The sequence below is a fragment of the Aphis gossypii genome, chromosome 2 (assembly GCF_020184175.1).
Source record: "Aphis gossypii isolate Hap1 chromosome 2, ASM2018417v2, whole genome shotgun sequence".
NCBI lineage: Eukaryota > Metazoa > Arthropoda > Insecta > Hemiptera > Aphididae > Aphis > Aphis gossypii.
The window spans coordinates 11957678-11983322 of NC_065531.1; the positions used below are offsets into that span (position 1 = coordinate 11957678).

Below are 25645 nucleotides of genomic sequence, written 5' to 3' on the forward strand. Positions count from 1 at the left end.
AAAAATATACGGTGCGATATCGTTACTAAATTGATATCCAGTAATATTATTTGCAAAGGACGTACAAAGGATGAACATTATGAATACGACACATTGTATATTTAAATATACACAGTTTTTCGTCAAACGACTCGTCGCGCGCACACACTCCAAAAACACGTACACGGTCGTAATGTCGTTCGCGAAAAGTCCGCCGAGTCGACCGGGAGCCGCGCAAAAACGATAGAGAGAGAGAGGAAAAAAAAGAAAGCGCTCTGAGCGGTGCCGGGAGAGGGGTGCGCGCGGCGGTTTCGCGGTGATTTGGCGGGCGCGACCGCTTACCACGGTTGTATGTGCGGCCGCCTCGACACGACGTACGAAATATTATTATAAACGCGAAAAAATATAATATACACGCGTGTACGTCGCGTTGCTTACCTCGGCGCGCGCTCGCGTTTTCAGTGGTGCGCAACATACACGCGTCGAGTGCGATATTCGCAAACGTTCGCATAATATTCGCGCGTACACGTTGGATCATCGACGGCACTCGCATTGTGTATATAATAATAATAATAATAATAATAAATAATAATATGTTATTACCGGGTGCCGCGACACACACACACACACACATGCGCGCGCACGTCATACGTATCGGCGGCGGCGGGGCGGCGGTGCGTGGCGGCGCAGGTAATGTGTGTCGGACGACGGCGCGGAGGGGGGGGGCTCGGTCTGTGGAGGGGCGGGTGTCAGACAGATGGCGTGTATATTATGCGCGCGTGTGTGTGTGTGTGCGAATATAACGTCGGCGGCGGAGGAAAGAGGGGAAAGAGTAGGAGTAGGAGGAGGAAGGGGTTTGGCGGAGTTTTTTTTCCGTTTTTTTTTTCCATACACTAGAGCACCGCGGCCGGGAAGTGGCGGTCTGGCGGGCGGCGGAGGGGCGTAGGGGAGCGCGTGGCGGCCGCCGCGCATTGGTGGGGGCCTCGGGAGGCCGGCGGCGGCGGAGGCGGAGGCGGTGGCGGTGACGGCGCGGCGACGGCGGCGGTGGCGACGACGGCGGGGAGGTGGCGTCGGGGGGTCGTCTAGCCGGTCGGGTGAAAGACCCAGACGGCATCGGCCGAGCGGCGGGCAGAGGGCCGCGGCGGGGGGAAGCGCTGTGGGCCCCGACGGCGAAGTGGCGCGCGGCGGCGGCGGGGTACGGCAAAAAAGGGGAAGGTCGCGGGCGGGGAGCGACGACGGAATATACGGTTCTCCTCCGCGCACTTCGGCGGTATTCGCCGCCGCCCGCCACCGTCATTCGGTTGCCAACTTGTGTGTGCGTGGTGCCCTGTGTGTGTACGTATAGGTGTGTGTGTGTGAGTGAGTGCGTGTGTATACGACCTATACGCCGCTGCCGCCGCTTTTTCACGCGATCGCGAGCGCCAAGTGCGCGACGGCGGCGAGCGGCGCGCGCAAAAGCTGCTGCCGCCGCCGCCGCCGCCGCCGAGCGTTGCGGGCCACCGAGGCAGGCCTTTGCGCGCTACGCCGCCGCGTGCGAGCGAGTATACGTGTGCGTGTGCGTGAGTGTTCGTATGCCGTCCGGCATCACATTCGCGCATTCACGCCGCCATTCGTCGGCGGGCCACCGGCTGACTTTGTCGACGGAAAGCTGACTTTTCACACACAGTATATATAATTTTCTCTCTCTTCCTCAAACACTCACTCTCTCTCTCTCACACACACACGCACACGCTCACACGTATACAGAATAACAGTATTATTTTTACATCATCTCTCTCGGTGGTTATTTTATTAAAATAATATCACTATGTCAGTATACGATATCTAAATTTCTAAATAATTCTCGTTACCGATTTTCGGAACACGATTTTATTTGTACTCGTATTTTTTTATTATTTGCCCTGAAAATCCGTTATTTTAAAAAGCAATTTTTTTTATTTTTCATTCGAAATATTATTCAAATTTTTTGCGCCATCGTATATTTATTTATACACATGGCGCATATTATATAATAATGTTATTTTATAAATACGTATAACATATCATACGGTCGGAAAAGCGGACACTCGATTTTTCGCCATCGACAACTTCTGATCACTACCACCTCCATCACCAAGGGCGTACGACGATGACCAAGGTTCTCTGACCAGCACTTATACAGGTAATAACTATATTAAGTATATAATATATATATAATTAATTTTAAATATTTTATTGCTCATTTAAAATGGTCTTACGTAAGAAAAAATTAACGTTTACGCAAAAACAGAAAAAAAAAACCTAAATATATCGCTACGTCAATCTAGGCGGGCAAAAAGCGCGCACTCTACGGCGGTTTATTTTTTAAATTTTCGCGACGCGCTAAAAAACGATACTTCATCATGACCATATAATATTGTATATTATGCTATTTATATTGATAATACGCGCGCGCGAAACGTTTGCAGTACACAGTCGTATATCTATAAATCGCAATGTATAATTATACGTAAGTAATATATATGTATATTCAGTATACACATTATATTTATTGCAAACAGCAGCGGCAGGGCTTCTCGTAAGGATATAATATAGGATACAGATATAATATATATATTATATTTAACTTAAATTCCGGATGTTACGCGTGTAGTGTATAATAATATTATGTGTGCGAGACTTTTGCGAGTGATGTGCAATCAATCCGTATACATATTATATATTACATAATATTCCGATATTTGCACTCGGTGTGTATACATATATTCGCGCGGTCGGCCCCGTTTTACGTTTATATAGTACGTACGTATATTAGCGTGTGCGCGAATCGGCGTGGCACAACATAATATAATATAATATAGCCGAGGTCAACGTACCGATCTGGAAATTACGCGTTGGCCGAATCCCCCGGGACGTGTGCACGTGTACGACCAAATAATATTATATATACCTGTAGTACGTATATCATCTACTTATGGTAAGCCCGACAAAAACCGTGTACGCAAAAACTTTTGATTTTCAAAACGACGTCGTCGATACAACCCGAAAATAATAATATGTATTATAATATACACCTCACGTAACTTTAATATTCCGCGTGGTTTTCGCGGGGCACGCTGTTGCAAAATATACGCACACATGCACGAGCGCGCGGTCTCGAGATAATGACACGTATATTATATAACAAAATAATATATTATAATAAGTATTATTGTCATTGTAATATGCAAAACGTTATTTAATTCGACTGTATATAATAATATTATAATATGATGTGATGTTCAAGACGTGTCTGCCGACTCCCGCGCGCCCGCCAATTTATATATTATTTTACTGTACAAATGTACATATTATAATAATTTATATAATATTATCATATATCAGCGAGCGGCGTGTGTGCAAATTATTATTATTATTATTATTCTTTTTTTTTTCGCAAGATTAAAATATAACGTTCGAATTATAAATTTCAAGTTGCCCTTGAGATTATACGCGCGTGTACACACACACAAACGCACACATTAACACCGCACAACTATAATAATTATCTAACCGTGTCTGTCTGGGTTTTCTTATCTGTGTGTATATAGTACGGTCGCAAGTACTGTACGTACACACAGCGCAACATTATAATAAAAATGTATTAACCGTACGACGACGGCGTTATTCCGCGATGTACAATAATAATATAATAACGTTCGTGTGTGTATAATATTTGTACAGTACAATAAACGACATTATACGTGTAAAGTTTTCTCCGGAGGGTTTTCGTGTTTTTTTTTTTTTTTTGGTTTTTTTGTCGTTTTCACGCGACTGCTGTAAACGATTTCGCGCGATAACGGAATGTCCGAAACGCCCCTGTCGCGGCGATCTCCGGTAAATATTTTATTTTATTATAATATGATATAATATTGTGTTGTTGATTTTCGTGCAGTCCGATGACAGACCGCAGACGCCCTCCGCCGTCGGTAGACTTAAAAATTCACTTTTTTACAGTGTAGATTATGGCATTCCGCTTAGGAATATGAACTTAAAATGTGTGTCAACTTCAAATAATGTAAAAAAAAAAAAAATTCAAAAAAAAAGTTAGTAGTTTTCCAAGTATAATGAGTGTATTACGTTCAACGAATCGCCTGATGTATAATAAAAACGGTAACGCGAAAACGCTCGGAACGCGACGACAGCGGTACTGTTCGTAGTAACTACAATATTTATATTTTATGTAAAAACGTAACGCGTTGAAACAACGGTCGCACAAAACAACCACTAATTCGGTGCTCGCCACTTCGTAAAGCGTAATAATTATTACATTTTAAGCACAACCGAACTTCGGTAACGACAAAATATTATTAAAGTTTAGAGGTATACCTACCCGTATCCGGCGTATTGTTGATTTGAGTTGTAATTCTCCGGGTTTTCGGCTAAGGGAAACAAACGAATGAATAAATTAATGAAGATTTTAATAGGTTTAATATTCTTTGACCAATATTTGTGAGTCTTTGGAAAAAAAAATTTGCAGTACTATAAAACCTAACGTATTTTTATCCATATAGGTAGTTCATGTATATTTTTAGCGTAATATTATTATTATTATTATTATTTTCTTCTTTTTTTCATTATTATACAAACTCAGAAATCAAACGGTCTGTTACTCGTTACCAAGGGTAACGTTGTAGTTTGTTATTAAAAGTCGTTATAGTAGTTACATATATATATATATTATTATTATTATATTATAATATGTGTGTATTTACAGGAAAATAGATGTATAGTATATTTTTTCGTACACCCAAAGGCTGTGTTTGTTGTACAGTTGTATAATGACGAGTGTTATGATAAATTGATAAATTACAATATACATAATACTTGGATCATACCTTTTCAAGGGTGGGTGCAATAAGAATAATGTAAACGATAATAATCGAGTAATATTTTAATATTTTGACGTTTTATTTGTAATTCATAGAAACGGTGTACAGTGCTATACTGTCTGCAGAGCGCAAAATATCAAAAAATATTACAATAGTATAATATTTTATTTTTGAATTATTTCTTCGAGTGACGATACATCTTATTATACCCTGAATGCGATCATATGCACTAAAACAACAACTATAACATAGGACTATATTGTTTTGTACTTACTATTCATATAATATTATACCGAGAAATAATACGTACTAAGTAAATAATAATAAAGTAATAAATAACAATGATTTCGAGAGAACAAATCGATAAATTTCCAATATTTTTGAGAACAGTATTTACTATTTACCTGACATAATATTATTTTTCAACATCAATGTGTCTATGAGTTTTAAACACAAATGAAAACGACACGTGCAAGAGCGTGGGATTTTTAAACGCTTATTTGTTTAACCTCATTAGTGTATTGTCTATAAATCACCGACGGCTCGAAAAAATGCTCTGCGGTGTATTTATTTGTTTGTTTGTTTATGTGGTTGTTGTTTTTTTTTTGTTTTTTGCCCGATAACTTTTGAATTTTGATTAAATAGAAAATTCAAAACGCGTTGTAAAGCCGATTTCCATTATATTATATATTAGTGAACGTTTGGCTTTGTGCCGTATACGCGCCAACACGATTATAGTGTTTAGCCCACCTTAATTGTTCAGACAATATCAAAAGGATGTTATTTCGGAATAGCCGCGCGGCCTTCAGTTTTTTCGGAAATAATTGGTTCCAGACAGATGAATTTGTCATTGATACGTTTCACTTCCGAAAAACCAAAATACGACACGTATAATATATCATGTACCTACTGCACTAGTGATATCACTGCAAAACCACAATTCCTGCAGGCCTGAACGATTTTCGCATGCAAATAAGGGATTTTATTGTTGGTCGTTAAGTTCAATAACCGTTGGTAATTTATAATATTATAATAACTATATTATTATGTAGATACACACGCGAGTGATAACGTGTTCGTTTGTTCGTTAGTTTTGAAAAACTGTGTAGTGCACGTGGATGCGAAAATCGCAGAGGTGCAAAGTCTATATACCTATATATATACTTATTTACAAGTATGTGGAAGCTATATGGCCGTGTCCGTAAAGCCGATAAGGAGCCAATTAATGGCCATTTGGCCGATAAAATGAGCTACATCTAATAATGTATTATAAAATATATATAATTTAGCTACATTTTAAGCCCACGCACGATTTGTTATTTTTAGTGAATACGTTTGTGTTCCAGCGCGCGGGTTAATTAAAATTTTTAAAAATTTTTCTTCGAACGCCTCTTAGCCTGTTAATGATGCATTAATCTTCTGTGATGCGTTACGTATAAAAAATATATTTTTTAAACCGGATCGTTGTTATTTGAGTACTACCGTTTGCGACAAATATAATAATTATATTATTATTAATTGAACGTTCCCGTCAGCTTAGGGACACGGCCACTTGGTTGTGTATAACTTATGAGTTGTGAGTCGTATGGATGTAAAATACTTAAATACGTACCTATATAAACGTATTATAATATGTAGGTACAATGTACACTATGGTTTATTGCTGTTGTGTTATTATTTTATCGTTTATTAAATGATTGTTCAGGTTTTTTTATTTTTATTTCGACTTACAGCCTTGAGTTTAAGCACAATTTGTTGATACCTGTCGTATATTATTCTCATTCTCGGGTACCAAAAACAGCTCAACCAAAAATATTAATCCAACGGCTTCTTCTGGGCTAATCCTCATTCATCGTCTATTTCAACAGCCCACCTAATAAATGTATGCTGATGAAATTGATGATTTTCAGTTAATATTAATGTATTTAAAACAATGTGTTTGCCAGCTAGTACATAAATAATTCAATAACATAAGAAATAATCGCTGTTTAGACAATAATATAATTTTACTTCAATTTTTAAATATTATTAAAATTAAAAATAACAATAATGAAACTAGGATAAACATTCAGTTTTACATTTTTTCGTCGATAAAATAGTCAAAATAAACACCGGAAACATTTTTTGTTCCCAACGATTAGTGTGTTTGATTTTTTTTTTTTTTTTGAGTTTGTACATTCCTTTGGAATTCGAACTATTTCGGGGTTCGGATTAATTATAGAATTTTGAACATTTTGTTCAAGCTCGATTTGGTTTGGTTTTTTAAAAACTAGGTTTGATTTTCTAACTCGAATTTCGAAACTTTAATTCGATTTTTCAAACTTTGAATAGTTTGACTCACCCTTGAATAGGTTATACTCAGTTTATATTTTTTATTGCACATACTCGTATTATATTATTACATATTTTTAATAAAATTTATAATATAACAAATCATCAACGACTACACTTTAAATCTTAATTATCTTAATATTATATTATATATATTCTCTAAACAAATAATAAGTACCCGCCTTGAAATAAGTAGGTGACTAATATTACACAACATTCGAGTAATATTTAAGTAACAATACTTCAGTATGCTACTATAACTGCGACATAGTTAAAGCGGCCGTGGCATTGCAGACTGCAGTCGTACATATTATATCAATATATCATATAGGAGGCTGGAGGTGATTACGTGAATACCTTGTCGCCGAATCTACAACTGTCTACAATAATATTATTTTACTGTATTATTCGACCGCAATATAAACTATAGTGTATACAAGATATTGTGTCGCTTTTCCCAATACGAAAACTGTTGTCCAAGACAAGGTCTAGTGCATCGATGCGTGATCGTCAATGCATATTTTACATAATATAAACGCGTATATCTATTTATATCATTGTCGTATTGAAAATTATTATTCAACACCGATGATCGCGAATCCAGCGGTTAAACGGGAGGGAAAATAAAGAAACAATATAAGCCTCAATGCCTCGTAATATTATAAAACAACGCGTATTGTAGGTAAGTGTATTATATAATATAATAATAAATTCGCATTTCAATTTAATAATAATTCACACTCAGCTGCTGCTGCGGGTCGCAGTGCAATCCGTGTAAAAAACTGACCGGTTTGTTCTTTTATATTTGCGAGTGCAGCATAGTATAATACTGTATATATACCACGTGTGCTGTGCTGTGTGTGTACACGCATATGCGCTTATTGTAAAATCTCGATTTCGCAATTTAAAAAAAAAAAAAAACAAAAAAAAAATTTCCCCCGTGTTTCCGAGGGAGGGTAAGTCTCGACGTCGCATTGTCTTTCTCTCCCTGATGGGTGCGCACTTGTGTGTGTATTCGCCAAACCGAACAATCGTTTGCGTTCCGCCGACTCCGCGGCGCACATATTATGCGTCGTACATTATATATAATATATATATTATATATATATATACCGAACGCTCAACGTATAGTTTTTACGATCGCGAGCCCTGTACACATAATATAATAATATATGTAAATCGTTTGGAAGAAAAATCATGTTTTTTGTTTGCCCGCCAATTTATTGTTTTCGTATTCTCTTCTCCTCTGGCATTGTAGGTGTGTTTTCGGAAAACCGTTATTATTATATTTTATATTATTCGAATATCTGACGTTTCTTTTCTTTATACGAATTCACAACGATGACGTAATCTGATTTTTATTTACCAATATTTCGTGGGCTATGTCGTACATATTTATTATTTAGGCGGCGGCGGCGGCGGCAGTTGTTTGTAATTTTTTTCACTTATTGCCGTTCAAATCTTACGTACGTATAAATAATTACAATATACTCGAGGGCAAAAAATAATATCGAATAACGCGTAAACGGCATACGTGTCATACAATCATTTTATATAAATATAATATTATAGTATTTTAATATAGTGCAGCTACATTGTGTACGATTTACGTTTGTTTTTCTTTTTATGTGTAACACTCTTCGAAATAATATGATTTTTCATTTCGAAGAGTGTGAATTCTCTTGAGGTAACTTGCATATTACTGCGTCGCGGTGTTATAGGTTGAGGTTCTATAATCGTGTCTACGGCAATCAGACTGTTGTGGCAGAATACACCTACATATTTGACATAGATGTCAAGACTGTCTCCCGGGGAAAAAGGTTCCCCGTCTATAAATTATAAATTTCATTTGAAACAGTCAACTTATCAAAATTTAAATTTAAAAATGTCAGGATTGCGACTATATTATTTCAGATTGTTTTATTTTAATTTTTATCCTTTTTTTGTTTTGTTTCGCGTTTTCATGTTGAAATCTTTTGTATAAAATATACACTATACAGAGTGATCCTTTTAATGTAAGATATTCATTATTTCAGAAAACATTAATGTTATGGAAAATATTTTTTTCGCATAATTTTTAGTCGTTTGGTACAAAACGACATTTTTAATATTTTTTTATCGTTATAAATTTTGAAATTCTTTACTTTTTTGAATGACAATCATCTACATTTTTAATTTATATTCCAAAACTGTATTAAAGTATTTCAATTATAATAATACAATTTTGAACTAGCAGTTTATTATTTTATAGTTTATAACTTATGAGTATTTAAAAGTACTATAAATATATATATGGTATCTTAATTACTATTATAAATTAAGTATATTACATTTAATAAAGGTACAAAGAAAGGAAGACAAGTCTATTGATATTGTTTCAAATAGTATTAGGTATATTTTTATTTATGTTGGTGGTAGTGATTAGTATTCAATAAAATATCAAAATATTTAGAATAAACTTAAAAATTATAATAATATCTAGTTATGAAAAAGTCATATCACAAAATTAAGTTTATTATTTATCATACATTTTTTTTTTATAAATGTATGAATGACATAGCGACTGTTCGTATTTACATGAATTAACATAATATAGTCATAGATTTATTATGGCAATTATAATAATAATATATTCTAATGTAGAATTTATCACCAAAACAAACTTTTATTATTTATTTTACTAATTTCGCGGAAAAATGATCAATGATTACATAATCAGAATTATAAATTTACTAGATTTAAATGTGCATAATTATAAAGAGTATTGACATTTAATAGTTTTTATAGGTATCTTTAATCTTAAAATATATAAATTGGAGGGTGTTACTGCGTTTACATGCTGGCTATGTATAATAATATTGCACTATAATATATTACTGAATTCTGGTTTTAACTATATTTTAATATATATTTATTATTATTTACGGTCAATAATAATATAACTCGAACAGTAGATTGTAATTATTAGATAAGTACACTTTAGGAATTACAAAATACTCAAACTTCAAGTATAAAACTAATTTTGACGTTTTGGTATATAACTGTATGGGTATATAATATATCTATTGAATCCGGTAGTTTTCATTTCACGTACTTACTTTTATTATGGTGAACATATACATGACAAATAATTAATAATAGTACAATACATTCACGTCTGCCAAACCTAGTCGTCAATCAACAAGCTCGTACCCATGCGTATTATAACGAGAGTCCGGTACACTGTAAACTCGTTATATATACGATACACCTATATATAGTTCTGGTAGGTGTGGTTACAGGATTAAAAAATATAATACATTTTATACGTATAAACCCACTTATTATAATGTTAAAATGTGTCTGTCCCTCAAATAAATGATATCAGACTGCAATACGCACGTCGTGTACAGTAGTAAGTCGTAACTCTTTTCAAAAACAGTGGCCGTCACCTATGCTCCGTCGAAACGAAGACCACAAATCGCGGATGACAAATTACTATGCATTAAAATGTTTTAATCTAGACCTAAAGGCGTAACTCACGCAGGCCCGAAGTCACGGGGGGGGGGCGTTTCCCTCCATTAAACCCCCTAAAAATATTAAAAATATTAGTAAGACATTGTTTTTATACAAACGTTCGATTAACTTTTACAAAGGGTGTTAAAGCACTGTATATTATCGATCATAATATTATAATTATATACCTGCGTAAGATATGTATACACGAAACGATGTGCGATTATCTTCGTAGAAATCCTACGTCTCGGCGCGCTCCGAAGAGATCGGCTTCACCGTCGCTCCGGAAAACTACGTTGAAAATCCAAAACATTACGTAATTTTCCGCGTTTACATATCGTTATTATTATTACGATACCTGGAGAACGCACTCGTCGCGGGCGGGCCGACATCGTGTGGGTATACCATAATATTGACGTCTTTAATTCATTAACCGTCCGCGACAAATCCGCAAACGGGAGCGTGACGGCCGCCGCCGAACACGGTTCGCGTTGCGCGGCGTCGGCGGCGGCGGCGGCGGGCGGCAGCGTTCGAGAGAGCGTGCAGGTTGTTGTGTCTCTGTGCAAAAACGGCCTCAATAATAACAATAATAATAATATTTGCGAGAGAGCTCGTAAAACTCGCGGCGGCGGCGGCGGCGGCGACGGTTTTTTGGGTCCATGACCTCTCGCGCGAGCCGGGCGACTTTGACGCGGCCCCCGTGTATAGATTGGCCGAGGCAGAGGCGGCGGCAGACGTCACGCGGCCGCACGTCGGCGGCGGACGGGGCGGCGGGCGAACGGGGTGCCGGCGGAGACTACCGCTCGCGCGCGAATTGACGAACGGCGCGAGCGCGCAATGCCGCCGGCGACCGTGGCGGGGGACGCGCGCGACGGTCGGCGGTGTCTCGCCGCAGACGGGACGACCTTGGTGTCCGCCACCGCTGCCGCCGCCGCCGCCGCCGCGCGTCTGCTCCAGCCGCCTGTGCGATAGAGCGTATATCGCTTTTTACCGCTGCCGTGCCCGCCGACGCCGCATAGTGTCTGTCCGTCCGTCCGTCCGTCTGTCCGTCGCGGTCCGTCCGTCTGTCTGTCTGTCTGCGTATGCGAGACCGTCCGCATCGCGAACAGTGTGTCGCGCACCCGCCGCCATGTTATTTTTGTACCCGAGTTATTTTATTACCTGTGGACGTCTTGTGAAAAAAAAAAAATCTGCAAACCGCGATCTCGTTACGCCGATCACTTCTCCCGCGTACGGTCCGAGTTTCGTTTTTCAATTCTCTTTTTCCCCTTCGTCATTTCACCGTTATAATAATATAATATTACCTATTATATTATGTTCGAGGAAAACGTCGTTGCGCCTGTTCGACCATCGTCCGAAACTCGCACACGATAATAATATTACATTGTCGTGTATATTATAATAATATATTATACGGGTACCTAAGTGCCGCTGTAGACCGCTCGCGCTATAGCCGCAGTTTAGATTTCTTTTTTTTTTTTTCGTTCCCCAAATCATTATCATCATTATTTTATGACGATTATAAACGTTTCTACGTTTCTATCGTCCGCTATACGCGAAACACATCGTCGGAGTGATTTTTCCTTCTTTTTTCCCCTCGCCGATTCGACGATCTCTCTATATATCGTATCGTACGTGCGTGTATCTGCAGTGCGTACACGTATACCCCTCTTTCTTTTTGTCCTCGTTCCTAGACGAATACATCCGTTTATAAATAAATCGTCGTTTTTGTGTTTATCGAACAAGTAGGTGGATGCTTAAAAAGACAATATGACTTAAATTCTTTCTCAGCTCCCTCGTCTCCCTCGATACATCAAAGTTACGCCGGTTTATATACAATAATACATACATAGATACCATTATAAATTTATAAAGAGGAATTTTTTTTTATCTTTTACGTGTACCTTGTACTTAGGCCCGTCGGTGGATTTGATTTCTCGAATTTGCATTATATTTTTATATTATACGGTTACAAATATAATATTTGCACATATTGTACAAATAGGCGAAGCGTACTTGATTCGTTTTAATATCGTTTACTTCTCGGTGTGTTTCGATGAAACACTAAAACGGTTTCACTTTTTATCTCGCTATAAGACGAAAATGGTATTGCAACTACGACATGAAAAACAACAAATCATACTTGAATCTGCGGCCACAGCTGTATTCAACAATCCTTCGCGTGCGGTATGTTTGTAAGGTAAACTATAATATTGTGTTTTAACTTTAATTTATTTTCGTTACGTTCTTATGTCTAAGCTCGCTTGATTGAAGACAATGATTTACGTCCCCTTTTGTTTTTATTTTTTTTCTTATTAGGTAAAATGCATATTTTAATAAATAATAATATAGTTTTAAATGTATTTGCTTGCATATGAAAATACTGTGTAGGTATACATATTATAAGAGTCTTATATATTTTTGTACAGAAGCTTATATAGTTATGTATTATATGAATAGCATTAACCATCCAACTATTTAATAGAATCGAAATCGAATTTCCATCTTTTTATCGTTCGCGTAGGATACAATTGGTTGTACGGAATTTATTGTCGTTGTATATATTATAACAATATAATATGTATCAATAATAATAATTGCTGTTATATATCTTAACGTCATCGTCAGCAATATATACACGATAAATCGTTTTTGATCGCTGCGCTTGTAATTTTATAATATTATATAATATTTATATCTATTTTACCTAATATAACTAAGCGGAATCGTTTCATAAGATGCTATAGGTAACCGTTTTGCGTACACTATCGGACACGACGACGGTGCGTTTGAACTGGGTTAGTAAAACTTGTAATATACCTGTATAGTTTAAAGGGTGTACTCGAAATTGAGTTTAAAAACGGATAAATGATCGCCAGCACTTTGGTCCGAAAACGAATTTTGAGTTAATATTATATTTTATTATATTATACAGACGGTTGCATTATGTAGCTACCGCGGCGAAATTTAATACGCTTATAGATAATTTTTTACCCGTCTCTACGCACGCGTAGGAGCCGCGGAGGCCATGTCAATTTTTACACGTCTCTCTATATATTATTATTATAACGTGTACCTAATACGTGAAACCGGCCAGTACAATACGCGTATTATAGGAGGCAATCGTTCGTTTCCGTCGGTGCGCGAATTTCGTTCGCGAATCGCGACTGGTTGGGGCGCTGCAGCAGCCGCCGCCGCGTCGAAAACGTCCATTTTGTCGTCGTGTCGGGGGGGGCCACCATATTGTTATATTAAACGCACACGTCGCGTCGGTCGTAGAAAAGGTTTTTTTTTTTTTCTGTTGAATTAATCGCACAATATTTATATTCCGATGACTGTGCACAACACCGCCGCAGCCGTTGCAGCCTGTGCCGCCGTCGGTGCCGCGCACACACGAGCGCCGCAGCAGACGGGCCACGCGACGTTGTGTACAACCGTCGAACGGTCGTATTATATTACATACGCTGCTCGCGATGTGATGGGTACAATATAATAATATTATTATAATATTTTAAATATCCGCACAGGGCAGCGATATTGTTATATTATATTTATCGGACCGATCAGCAGTTTTCCGCAATTTCGTATACGTCTTCGTCATACGACGGATGACGATAATAATAATAATAATACAATACAATGTACAATACAATGATATGATATAAAAACTAAACATTTTTCTCTTCAAAAACGCGTTCACCGCGGCGCCGGCGCAATTTTTTTTCACGGCCACGTTTCAACGTCACACGCGCCGTGATGGATGATGAAACGTTTCGACTGTTTCGCCTCTATGTTATATACGTATTATAGTCATCTATACTGTACAACGTATGATATACAGAGTAATTCACAAAGCATATAACGCTCCCCTTTATTTTTTTTCATTAAATAACAATCAATTTATTCAAATTCTAATTTCTGGCATGTTCTCAAATTTTTGAGATTTTTTGCACTGGTTAAGGAGTGGTGTCTCGTGGCGAATCAAACTTCTGTTTTTCAGATTAGAACCGCCCTTTTTACTGTAAATTAATCAATGCGGTTAATCAAACTAGGTACTAATTCGATGATTTTGATTTTCGCACGTATCGATATTTTCAGAAAAACTATCCGCTGAATAATTTACAATTAAAAAATGTGGTTATTAAATTGAAAAACAGAAATTTGTATCTTCATAAGACACTCCTTAGTAAGCAGTACGAACAATACCGAGAATTTGAAAATATAATAGTGTTAAGCATATGCAAAATGAAATTTCGAAAATTAGATATTTAATAACTACGTTATTAAAGAAGAAAAAGAGGGTGAGAAATGTGTATATACTCGGTGAATGACTTTTTTAATATTGAGTATTTAATATATGTACATATATAATATGTTTATAGTGTATAATATCAAATATTTAAATATTATAATAATGATATCGTTATAATGGCTTATGAGTCGTGGTCGTGACTGTTGCCGCCACTGTTTTTGCACATAATATTCTAACTGCTGCAATTTCGCGATTGCGACCAGTCTGCGTTTAGGAACCACTGTTTTCGGTTTGCGCTTGTTCTTTATAACGCGCGTGTAATATACGACCGACTTTTTGAGGTCAATACAATTTAATATTAGTTATACGTGCGTGTGTATGTTTTACCACGCAGCATATTTGCAATGTATAATATTCGCAACAGCCATCGCAGCTCGACTGTTGCGAGTGCGCACCCCGTGAGTTTTCTTGTTACATGCATCAAACGCGACTTAAAAATTATGTTGCATACGATTGATATCGGTATACTTTATATTACTTATAATTATATTGTGGTGTAGCACCGGACATTGATAATATATAATTTATTAAACGTCGTAGTGGTTTTACAAATTATGTAATTGACGGTATGTTATATGTATTATTTATATAGTATATAAAATATTGCAGAAGTTTTTTTAACAGTAAAAATTATTCATATTTTATTGACATATTTATAAAACATTTACTTGGTAGTTAAATAATATTTTATACCCTCATGGCGAGCAATATTACATTATACATTATAACGAAGATTATGTCATCAAGATATTATGTCACATACATTTTTCAAACGATTTACACCGAAATTGTATCAAAAACGAACGTAAATTATACTCTCTATATGCTACACGTATAATGACTATGAGTTAAAAAGGCAAAAGGCCTGTTTTATTTTGCTTGATCTGATATATAATATTGACGTATACATATAGACATATAGTAGATACAGTATACGAGTATGCAGTATATATACTTTCTGTAAGAGGTTAAATTATTTACATTATGTCCGATGACGAATATATTTAAAATTTGAGTCAAGTTAATGGCTCTCTACATTATATAGGTATTTATAAGAGGGAAATATGTCGCTAAATGTTGCCTACTGGCATATGTCATAACACTTAAGTTTAACTTTATTATTCCGATATTACTTGTCATTTTGTTTCAATGCCAAAGTTTTCCGTTCTTTTACGTTGTTCAAAATCTACATTTCCGTAACATGTGATATATATATATATATATATATATAAACTTTTTACATCTACATCTGACACTTGATCCCACGGTACTATTACGATTCCTTAGAAATCAACATATATTTAAAGTTATATATTTTGAATTAAACAAAATTATTCTACATCATTTTAAAATCAAAACGTTAGTAATATCTGTTTCTATTTAGTTTTATAGGTTATGTATCAAATACCCATGTTTTAAAACAGTAAAATAAATAAAGTTCTACTTCAAAATATTGTAGTAACCTGCAACAAAGATTTTTTAGTTCCAATAATCATACTTCCAAATCATTGTAAAAGAGGTCAGAGGAAAATAACTGTATGTAAACTATTGGGTAATATTATTATTTTAATTATTATGAGACACTACTAAATATATAAAATTAAAGTTGTCTTAAATTTGATTATCATTTTTTTTTAAAGTGTATAGCGACATACCTTAATATAATATATTATATATTAAATAGCTCTACCTATAGCATTTACGTATACAACTGATTTCAAGTAGGTTATATTTATTTTATATAATATATAATATTTATATTTTACTATACAATGCAATGCCTATCTACCCATATACACAATACACCTATGATATTTGACAAATATTTTATTATTAGAAATATACCAGTCATTACCTATTGGTATTTATAATAATTATATAGTCAATATTAATTCTAGACAAAGTTTAATAATAACAATTATGACCTCCAGACAGAAAAGTAAACTTCATTTCGATTAAAATGTAGTAAATATTAATGTTCCACACAATCATTTCAGGGTATAGGTATTTTTAATATTTTTCATGTTTGCGTTTTATAAAAAGATTTCAAAAATAAATAAATGTATGTATTAGGTATTCATAAAGTGTTTTGCTAGTTTCAGGTTAAATATAATATGTGGTAAAATAAGGGAGAATTGAAAAACTATTTGAAAAAGAACTTGATAGGTACTTTAGCTGTATGGATTTTAATATTAAAAAAAACCAAGTTAAACTAGAGTTTTTCAAAAATGTAAATCTTTTTGAGATCTTAAATAGAAACGTGACGTGGGTACGCATGTAATAAAATGATTTTTCGATTTTTATTTTGATTTGTAATATCAACTGATATGGAATTTATCAAAATAGGTTTTTTTTATGTGATAACTATTTAACATTTAACTGAAAATAATTTCTCTTTGAAAAACCATTTGCGAATTTAATATCAATGCATCGTGGAAATTGGACAACACGTGATTATACATTTAATATTTATAATTGCTGTTATCGTTATATTTATATTTTTAACTAACGAGAGGTCAATTATTTTCATATCACTTATCGTTCATTAACCGTTCACCAAAAATTACTCAACAAATTTAAATAATCTGCACGTGTTATGATTTACTTCTTGTATTTGTTAAAATATTTTAATATTTTGATCAATAATTTTATGAGTACCTACTTTAAATCTATGTGTGTGTGTGTTTGTGTGAAAAATGAATAACATATTTCCAGAGACTCATTGAAAAGTGTAAACGTATTATGGTAGTTGAATGTTTAAATAAAATATTGGTGCTGTCCTGTATGATTTTTTTTTTATAAAATGAATTATGTTATTAGTGTTATTTTATATTTGATTACACACATCGATATTTTTGTTCTTTTGTAGTTATACAATGTAATTTGATTTTTTTTATCTAAATTAATAAATGATTATGGGTATATTATAATGTATTATATCATATTATATATTATTATAATTTTACCAAACTTTTTTCCTGTTGGTTACGTCATTATTCCACATATCTTAATGACGAATTAAAATATATTGTTTATGAGTTTTATCTTTTATAACTTTAAATTATTACACTTGAAAATAAATAGACGCACTATTCATGCTGATCTTAATTAATAATTATTACCGTGTACATAACCCATTATTTTTCATTTCATATTAATAAGCTAAAATACGTTATTATATTATGTGTTGTGTTATTTTTAATTTCCTAAAAGCTATATAAATGATTCAAAATAATTTCTTGTTTATTGTTAAGTCCACAAGTTAAAAAACGAAAATGATAAAACGAGATGAGTTAAAAATACCCACGCAAAAAAATATTAATGGTAGAATAATATTAGTTGCTATGGTTACATGTAGGTATTAACTTTTCCGTCTTCATATGATCGATTGTTAAAAATATATAATTATTATGTTCAACTCTAATGATATAACATTTTAAAAATATATTTGATTTACAAAAATATTTTATATAATATTATCATATTATTTCAGTTTATTGTTCTTTTATAAATACTGTTTATAGTTTATATTCATAAATTTATAAGCATTTTGGTATCTGAAATTATTATTTTAACATTTTAAATTATATGTGCTAGCAATAATAACAATGCGATTTTATTTGTTTGGCTTCAGATATTTATTCAAAAATGTATTCTTTACCTGTCGTTTTTTTTCCAAAATACACTTAATTATTATAATGGTCTTTATTTTTACTCAAAGGTAGGTACACGAACGATCTACTATTTTATTATTTTTCCTTAGATTTCTAAACACCATCCCCGTCTGACATTTTCTACCAGTAAACTATATTCATCGATTTCCCGAAACTGAGCAATTACATTAATATTTCAAACACGTACAGGATCCAAGGAGAAATGAGTAGGCAACTTGTATACGCGCGTGTTGTATGATGTGCAAACACAATAAATTATGCGATATTCCAACATTATGTTTTGTAATAATAGTATAATATTTGGTCTAATTATATATAAAAAAAAAGTATTATATTATTATAATGAAATCTTTGCTGTAGTTATAGTTGATGGAGGTTGGAGAAGGGGTAACTCAGTAACTGTTCATCATAAATATTAATAAAATATTATATCCTATGGCCTATACGTATAATGAGATCTGAGAATTATTTTTTAACATTGCGATGGAGACCATATACAATTTTATCAATTCTATAGAATCTAATCCGATTACGCAGTTAATATTATTCAAAAAGTTTGAGTAATATCCGCTGTCTTATATTTTTCTGATTATTATATGATCGTATAATATGTTTTATTATAAATACATATAAATACTATATTATTATATTCAATACGAGTATAACATATCTACTTAAGAAAATATATAACTACAAAGATTATTATAACTATGGTGTACTTTCGACATATTACCATAAAAATATCGCTGCTTGTACTATAATTTATAAGTTATAATATTATTATATTGACTATACGAATTTATTATTTCCTTTGTTCACTCGTTTATAATCAAACAATAATTATTGCTGTTGTGTAGTTTATCATTATAAAATCAGGACCCATTTGAATCAATGAGTAAAAAACTAATTTGATAGTATTTGCGGGATGCGTATCCATTGTTTAAAAAGAAATATTAATCGTAATAGAATAATTCCGGGCTTTATTGAATTTTAAATACTATACTTCATAGTCTTAATATATATATATATTGTTTGAAAACAATAAAAATAAAGAATGATCAACGAATAATTAAATACTATTTTAAACTAAAAATCTTATAAAAATGAATATTTTTCAGTATAAATGAATTGGTCAAGATCGGTTGAATTTTCTAATACGGTCGTTTTCAACTGATTCAAACGTGCTGGTTCGGAAGCACTTGCGGAGACCACTCATCAACGCTATCGTATACATGAGCGGTGCTCAGACTGCCCGTTTGAATTCACACGGTGTTTCTACCCCCTAAGAGTCCGTCGTTCAACGAGTGAAATACCTACTACGCCATTTCACGAGTTCGTCGCACACACGCAGTGAGCAGTGCACCATAATATTATCTCAATCGTTAATTGGGTCCTGTGACACTGCCGATATTGAAACACGTCGCATACGGTCAATACCTATATATAGGTATACTGCTTATACATACAGGAGACCGGATACCGCGGTTAAGGACCTGACAACACTCGGTAGGTAATGGCTCATCATAGCTGTGCTTGTACATAAAATCGCTTGTATTACAACAACTGCAGTAAATTCACCTTGTTTTGTAGTTATCACTTGAGTAACATAAATGATTGTGTATGATATGCGAGTTGACGTCCTAACACTATAATAATAATTGTTAAGCTTAGGTTCGTGTAACAACGAACAAAAATAGACAAAACGCATCATATACTGCACTATAGAATTTGGCTGGCCTCAACACATACTTAATAGGCACGTTTCAAAATAATTATGTATACACACCAAAGCTCATGTGTGAAAACTTGAAATTCATAATCAAAACTCTGAAACTCATTAGTCATTATAGCCATTTTATAATATATTTTTATTTATACGGAAAAGCTGGGGCACGTATCGTAGAAACTCTGGAGTAATTAGAATGTAGAAACTTCAAAATCAATTTAATTTACGTGTTCAGAACAATCAACATCAATCATTCACTAATTTATTAACAAAATCTATCTTGCTCGTTTTCCAGAATGCATGACCACAATCATTATATCCGATTATAAATATTTGGCTAACCGCACTCAAATAATTGAAAATAATACATTGATATTTTTAATACTTGTGCAGAAAACACGTGTTACATTTAATGTTGTATTTTTGTTCAATGTGATTAATTTACAACTATTCCAAACGTGCTTTTTTCTGTTATGTACTGAATTATATTATATTTTAGATAGCTTACGGCAATTAGAAAAAACAAGCGTTGCAAGTATTGGAAAATTTCAATTTAATCGATTTTTTTTTTTTTTTATAAAATAAACTAAAAGATCATTGATATACTGCATAATATGTACTGTATTAATTAAACTGTAGTCAGTGGTGTGGAGGGGAGAATAAGAAAATGAGGCACTGATGATAAATGTATAGGTAAACAACAAAATAGTTATTATAGTGTTCAACAATATTAATAATATTCTAACGTTATAAATAAATTGTTAAAAAAATCTCTGATTCATTATATTCTGATTAAATGATGACATTTTATCAAAACGTTCAGAATGTTCACCACATGCTTTCACGATCAATAGATTATTATGCTATTGTTTTATAAAAAATTTAAAATATGGTTGAAAAATGTAATCGTTGTTTTACAGCCGCTGTTGGATTAGCACAGTAATAATAGGCACTTATACGTTTACGATTTCAACAGACTTTTAGATTAAACCGATGTTATTGTGTTTATAATTTGTCGAATAGTCACAGGTCTGTTGATAAATTATAATTCGTTTAAAAATCGGTACAAATCACTACGAGGAATTATTACTGTGAGGATGAAAACTCTGTGAAATTAAAATTTTCATTTACTGCAAGTTTTAAAAAATTAAATGTATTTTACGGTAGATATTTGCGGTTAATGTTTTTTACCGGTGATTTTGAGGTATCGATAGTAGTATACGCACTATTATAGCTGTATAAGTTATAGGTAAGAAAAGCGTATATATAGTTAAAGATAAAAACTAATACTATATAATATAATATATAATATTCTATAGATGGGTATATTTAGCTTATATTTAGGTATAAATTATAATATATATTATATATATATAGTAAATACAGTTAGTGTTGGTAGAAATAGTATATAGTGGAAGTGGGTGTTCGCTAAAAAAGCTGTCGTATTATAATATGTGTTAGCGACAAAGACCGACAGTCTATTAAAAAAAAAAAAAAATAAATAAATAAATAAAGCGGAATTTTTTTCTCGCAAAAATCGCGATCGTGACGTACACACAAGACAAGCATTCGTGAGAGCGTACACATGTGTGTACGTATGTGTGTGTGTGTGTGTGTAGTATTTGTATTATTATGTGTGCAAAAACACGAGCAGCTGTTGTGTGTATGTGTTTGTGTGTGTGCGTGTGTGTGTGTTGCATAGACACAAAGGTTCGACGACCTCTGATGATTTGGAGGAGTCGGGGAGGGCGTGTATAGAGAAATCCGTATGTGTGCGCGTACGGGCTATTAATATTAACTGCTGGGACCGGATTTCACTTGGCAAAAATCTCGACGGTATTTCGCGAGCACCCGATGTGTTTAGCTAGCCTGTGTATGTGCGCGCGCGCGTACGTATGGTTGAAAGTGCCGCCGCCGTGAAGAATATATACCAATCCTTTTAGAACCGAGTTTATCGCGTCGTGAGTCGTGAGCAGTAGTAGACGACGCTAATAAAGGCACTATAATATACACATATAATATTCATGTCGCCGTTGCCCGCGCGTGTATTACCGTACACAAAACAATTATTTCCGTGTATACTATATATTATACTTGTAAATGCCCGAAGCCGTGTTTTCGCCGCAGACAAACACAATAATATATATAATAATATCATGTGCGTCGAGGAAGATCTCGGCCGTTTTGGACGTGATGATGCAAAAGCCGTCACACTCGTGTGAGTATATATTATGTATCTGATATCTGCTGCTGCAGGGTTTATGTAGCTATAATAATACTAACCGCCTTTGCGCTCGACTATCGTCGCGCGTTACGATTGAGATTAAACGCGATCCGACAAATACGTTTTACATACGCTAATAACATTATAAGTTAACAACATCATCATCATCGATATACACATCAAAGTGTACTTGACAACGTCGTGCGGGTCGGGAGGGTGACTAAGGGGTTTTATCGGATATAGTCTGAATTCAGTTTCGCGAAAGATCATAACGTGTTCCGCTAGAAAAACACATAATAACAATATCATAACAGTATGAAATAATATATAATAAAATCGTATATTATGTATGTTTGCCGTTCGGTAATGTCACGTAGCCGGTAGGTATATATAATAATATGACCTATGCTGCGGCCACAACCCTGCGTTAGACACTAGATTACATGTTTAGCCGGGCATGGACAGTGTTCTGCCGAGACCGCCGACCGATATAGAAGAACACAAATGATTACACAGAAGAAGGAGAGAGAGAGAGAGAGGAGAGAGATATATAGTGAGAGAGAAATCGCACGCTACGGGTAAAGGGAAAAAAGAGAGATGAAAAGTAGCTTAAAAGCGAATTCTCCATTGTTCATTCGCCTCACGTATATACAGTACGGCATAGTGTACATACGATATATATGTTAGATCTCTAATGAAACGGAAACTTGCTTGTGTGTTGTTGCCGCATTTAATATATATTATACATGTAGATAGATATAAATTTATTTTTATTTTGAGATTTTTAGTAGGTTTGGGTTTTTGACATTTTTCAGTTGTTGCGAGCATAAATTCTTTTGAACGACCATAAGCATTATATTATTATTACGTAATATTGTTATATATACGCCTTCGTCGCTTTTAAGGAAACGTTTGAAATAATCGCCCCAGAGGCGATATCGCGACCGCAGACCATGCTATACAGAGTGATTCATCAACCATGCGCTCACCCCCTTTTTTCTTCTTCAATAATGTAGTTATTCAAAATCTGATTTTTGGAATTTTTGGTATACTTAAGATCATATTTTCAAATTCTTAAGGTTTTGTGTACCACTCAAAGAATGTTCTATGTGGAGATCCGAACTACTGTTTTTCAAACATAAATACCTTTTTATACTGTAAATTATTTAGCAGATATATTTGAAATTCTGAATTCCAATTATCTGATGATAATTTACAGTAAAAACAAAGGGATTTTTAAAAACAGAATCTTGTATCGCACAAGTCAGGTTAAATAGTAGAATTAATTTTTAAGCATTTGAAAATATGGTGTTGAAGTAAGTATTTTATTTAAAAATTCCAAAAATCATATTTTGAATAAATTCTTTGTTAAAAAAAATAATGGTGAACGTAGTGTATAATGTTGCACAGTTTTAATACCAAACGAATACATCTACGTTACGTACAGCCGTACAGTGTATAAATATAAATCTCTTAAATTGTAATACGTATAATTTTTCGTTTTACTCGGTGTACGTATATTATTACGATTATTACTTCGTTGACCCGCAATATAGTAACTCTGATCGCCGCTCGCACTGGACGGACGATAATCCCGCACACGACGCTCAAGGGATCAACTTATCGCGTTGCGGTTCGTTCTTATTATTAGAGCAATCCAGAGACCCACGTAATACCCAATAAAATGTTTTTTTCTCTCAAATATATCCTTATTTTTAATTTTGAGAATCTTAAAAATTGCACTTTGAATTCCGGTCACACTGGTCAGTGGTCGTAGTGTAATATGCGTCACCGGTGAAAAATCTTAGTGCGGTCGTCACATACGACTGTTGTAATAAACTGTGTTAGATACAATTGAAGTTAAACCTACGTTGTTCCGTTTACTTATTTCTCAAAAACTAACAAGACGATTAACGAGTGTTATTTTTACAATATTCTCTGTCGCTAACGGCATCGACGTAACGTCGATCCACCCCATTGATTAACGATTATAATCCGACTAATAATAATTTTACGATTCGTTTCACTGTCTGGGCGTGAAGCGGTTATATTTTCTTTCGGCATTGTCCTATAAATAAGCCAGTGTTACACGGCTCTATGAAATGTTGAATGCGTGTTTAATACGAATTGGACATTCGTCAATTCGATTAAAATTTAATCTATGTGTTGCTCGTCAAATGAGCTCGAACGAAATCGCATGTAATGATTAACTCATACTTTTGTTTTCTTTTTTTTATATAAATGTCATGATACAGGTACATGGACGAGCGTATACATTCGCAGTAACCGTGATAGTAACTATAGTAAGAAGTTTAGCGCTCGTCTGATTAGGTTCTGTGCGGATGGTTTTTAGAATTTAAAACAACGATTATAACAATTGACATAAAACAATTATCTGAAATGATTTTGGAAAGTTATGATACTTATCGAATAGTTTTACTAAAATAAATAAGTGTAACAATACTAATTTAGAATCAATTTGAACGATATTAACAAATGGAAATAAATAGCAACTAATAAATTTAATAATTACGACATTAAAAGAACGTCATACCACATTTAATTTGTCTCTAGTTAATATAAAAAGACAATTACAAAATAATCTAACATAAAAATTGTAGGTAATTCGTAAAGTTATAGAATATAACAGTTAAGGCATTTTTGATAAAACAATTAATAGAAATTAGAAACAATAACTTTAAATACATCCGCTCTTTTTATTAAAAGTATAAACGTCGTACTTCGAAATACTAAGCTTTTAGTTTTAATATTATATCTATGTTTTCATAATTTTTAATAGAACTTCACGATAACTTAGTTTTTTATGCGTTTCGAGTAATCCGTGATCCGTATTGTACAAAACGAGTTAAATAATAATAAATTGCCAAAGTCCGATCAAACTTAAACAGCAGGTTGCTATAATAATAATTCAGCATTTATTATCGTTAATGAATTTATAGCAACGACGGATCTATATTAGAGATTGTTAAAAGACAACATAATCATATACTAATAATAATAGTAATAAAATAATAATAAACACGTCCAATCTTT

At 34.0% G+C, this 25645-nt stretch overlaps 1 long non-coding RNA gene across 3 annotated transcripts in view; it reads left to right on the forward strand.

Moving 5' to 3' along the window:
• The first annotated feature begins 1276 nt into the window (after positions 1–1276).
• Positions 1277–25645, forward strand: part of LOC126550114 (uncharacterized) — a 37157-nt gene continuing 12788 nt past the window's right edge. For 2 of the 3 annotated variants that reach the window (XR_007604160.1, XR_007604161.1), the window contains exons 1-2: positions 1277–2140; positions 19760–20147. This is a non-coding gene — a long non-coding RNA (uncharacterized LOC126550114). Of the gene's footprint in view, positions 2141–19759; positions 20940–25645 lie in introns of those variants that run through there. The other variant, XR_007604159.1, reaches the window with a different exon arrangement.